The sequence below is a fragment of the Sinocyclocheilus grahami genome, unplaced genomic scaffold (genome assembly GCF_001515645.1).
Source record: "Sinocyclocheilus grahami isolate Dianchi unplaced genomic scaffold, SAMN03320097.WGS_v1.1 scaffold1401.1, whole genome shotgun sequence".
Lineage (NCBI taxonomy): Eukaryota > Metazoa > Chordata > Actinopteri > Cypriniformes > Cyprinidae > Sinocyclocheilus > Sinocyclocheilus grahami.
In genome coordinates, this window is record NW_015506580.1 from 237,795 (window position 1) to 241,224 (window position 3,430).

Below are 3,430 nucleotides of genomic sequence, written 5' to 3' on the forward strand. Positions count from 1 at the left end.
TTCATAAACATTTTGTTCATGATGTACCACACTCAATCTTGACGTTTTATTGTGATGTCCATTTTATTTGTATAGCACCTTTCACAATGCACATTGTTTCGCTTTTCAGAAATTCAAACTGTTATTGTTTATAATACCTTAATGCTTTATAGCCCACATAGCACATTAGATATCTTTAAACAGGAAGTTGATTGAAATTCATGCCATAATATTTTTATCTTTAGTCCCCTAGTGTGCAAGCTACTATGGCAAACCCTATTTGATGTTGATAACTTTCCTTTTTCTGTGGAACTTAAAAGAGCTTCTGAGGTTTTTTTTTGTTTTTTTTTGCCCGTTTAAAAACTCAACCCTGTTTATTTGGACCCTGGGATCGCCAAATTATACTGTTTGGATTCAATTAATGAGAACCTCTGTACGATGTTATTTATTTATTGCTTGTCTCCAAATTAATGAATGTTGTTGATGGTTTTGTCTATTTGTAATTTGTGGAAAATCAGTAAATATATAGTTAAAAAAATATTAAACCCTATTGAATAAAAAAATGGAAAATTAGTAAATACTAAAATTATGTAGTGAACAGCACATTCCAGGGCCCGGTTTATGCTGGTGCCCCTCTCTGACCACACTAGTGGACCTCCCCAGGTTGGCAAAAGCAAAATCACTACTATTATATTTTAATTCATAAACATTTTGTTCATGATGTACCACACTCAATCTTGACGTTTTATTGTGATGTCCATTTTATTTGTATAGCACCTTTCACAATGCACATTGTTTCGCTTTTCAGAAATTCAAACTGTTATTGTTTATAATACCTTAATGCTTTATAGCCCACATAGCACATTAGATATCTTTAAACAGGAAGTTGATTGAAATTCATGCCATAATATTTTTATCTTTAGTCCCCTAGTGTGCAAGCTACTATGGCAAACCCTATTTGATGTTGATAATGGAGAGAGAAAAATATTAATGTCAGTTAATAAGCTGTTACTATATTGATTGAACAGTAAAATAAAGGATAAAGTGTCTTTGAGGTCTATCCACAAATGAATGAAAAGATGCAGGTACATGTGGTTCTTGTCAATGAAGATTAATTTTTTAATTTTCATGAATATGATGAGACCAATGATCCACAATGCCTCAATATCTGGCTTTAGTTTAAAATAAAACATTTTGTTTGAGTATTTACTGTTGACAAAATTTATTGACAAAAATTCAGCATTTCTGAGCAGGAACTTGTGTGGTATTGCTGGAGAGATTAACTTCCTTCAAACGTCATTTTACTGGAATAAGTCAGATTTGGTTTATGGCTTATTCAGTACATTCCCTTTGGCCAAAACGTGTAAAAAAATATATTAATTGAAAATGTATGGCATTTTTGGGAATCTTAGCAGAAATGTCTGAGGCCAGTTACAATGCAAAACCATCATTGGGGTCAAAATAAATACAAATTTTAGAATTTATATACATCTCTTTATTAATTTAATATCTGGTAGGCCCTATTTAATTAGTTGATAAGCCATATATCATGTTAGAGATGTTAGTGGAACAGAAGTTTAAATGTAATATTCTTTATTCTGCAACAGTGTTGTACAGTAATGAATCAAGGTTTACAATGAAATGTTTTTGATGGCTCATGACTCCTTTATACGCAATTTAAATCACATAAAAACTAGACGTGATTCACTGAATGTTTAAATTCTAGAGCTGAGAAACGGACTTCCTCTTTTCGAAGGTTTTTTCCCATTCAGTTTCTAGGTAGTGATGATTAAATCTGGACCGGTTTACTGTTTTGTTATTGCGAAATTTATTGTGCACTGCTTAGTTGCGTGGTCATAGTAAAAAGATGACTAATACTGTCGTCTTATATAAAAACCTGAAAGGACTTCCATTCCATTCATTTTTTCAGTCATTTAGGAGCGACTCTACATTAGATCCTGGTGGACAGAGGTAAAGTCATGTGCTCTTTTTTATATCAGTTCTATAGTTCTACAAATATATTAATATTATATTGAGATACAGTTATATACAACTATATCTCACACAAAATGTAACATTTAAATGGATACAAAAATGAATTACAGATTTTAAACATTTGTACTATGTACTGAATATGTATGTTTTGTATATCACAATTCAATGAAAATATATACTTGACTGGTCTTTATTCTTTCAGAATTTCAGTTTTCTACTGAAATATATACTATTAAATATTCTTCTTTTTTTCCAGAAGGGTTGATTGCACACATTATAAGAACCATGTTTCACACCCAAGGACAACATATGAGGAAACTCCTGCCATGCGTTTTGTTATCATTGGTGAGTCATTGGAAAGTGAGCAGTTTTCAAATTTCACAAATATGTGAATAATGATTCTGTTATTAATCACAGAACAGATATTTTGCTTTTGTTTTGAGGTTAAACCAGTTTCAAGGGTTAGCCCAGTGATTATATCATCCAGTTAAGCAGTACCAAGCCAGACTGCCTGAACTGTTAAACTTTTACCACAGGTTGTAGGCATTGTGATGGGGCAGCGCAGCGTCAGCAGCAAAAGGGATTGTTCTACAGAGGAATACTGGAGCGACGGGCTCTGCTGTGACAAATGTGCTCCAGGTACAATGTCTGAAATGTTGAATCAATAGCATCGGAACAACAGTTTTTCAGAGGAATATACTGTTTAATCGCTTCATCTGTCATGTATTATTCTTCAGGGTATAAGTTGATAAGGAAATGCTCTAGTGTCATGGCATCGCAATGTGAGAAATGTTCGAAAGGGACATACCTAGACAAGATGAACTATTTCCCAAACTGCTTCAGATGCGAGAAATGCACCAAGCGGAGTAAGCATAATACTTATATAAGTTTAATTTTCCTTTGACAACTACAGTAATGAACTTAAAATGTCATTTAGGTAGCATATAGGCTATATATCTTGCTGTGTTGATTTTGTTTAGATGTTCACTCTTTTTTCTTTGACTTCTCTGGCAGATGCGGTGGTGATTTCACCATGTACACCCCAAAATAACACAGTTTGTGAATGTCAGTCTGGATACTACAAAAAATTCTTTGATAAAATTTCATGGGATTGTGTGCCGTTTAAAAGGACTGTTTTTTTTTAAAGATTAAGTTCTCAAGGTGAATGCATACCTTGACTCTAGGGGTCTAACAAATAAAAATCAAGTCAGGAATCTTGGTGTGATTCTGGAGACAGACCTTAGTTTCAGTTGGAATCAGCTTCCAGAAGAGATCAGATGTGCTAAAACATTAGTCACATTTAAATGCAGACTCAAAACTCATCTGTTTAGCTGTGCATTTATTGAATGAGCACTGTGTGATGTCCGAAATGATTGCACTATATTTTATGTATGTATAATCATTTTCTATTCTGAACTGTTTTAAGTTCATTTTAAACCTCTTAAATCAATTTTTA

At 33.0% G+C, this 3,430-nt stretch overlaps 1 long non-coding RNA gene across 1 annotated transcript; it reads left to right on the forward strand.

The window, feature by feature from the left end:
- Positions 1–1,906: 1,906 nt before the first annotated feature.
- Positions 1,907–3,023, forward strand: LOC107569988 (uncharacterized). The gene is made up of 5 exons (XR_001606976.1): positions 1,907–1,950; positions 2,231–2,319; positions 2,511–2,613; positions 2,712–2,840; positions 2,989–3,023. It is a non-coding gene; the product is annotated as an uncharacterized lncRNA (long non-coding RNA).
- Positions 3,024–3,430: the final 407 nt, after the last annotated feature.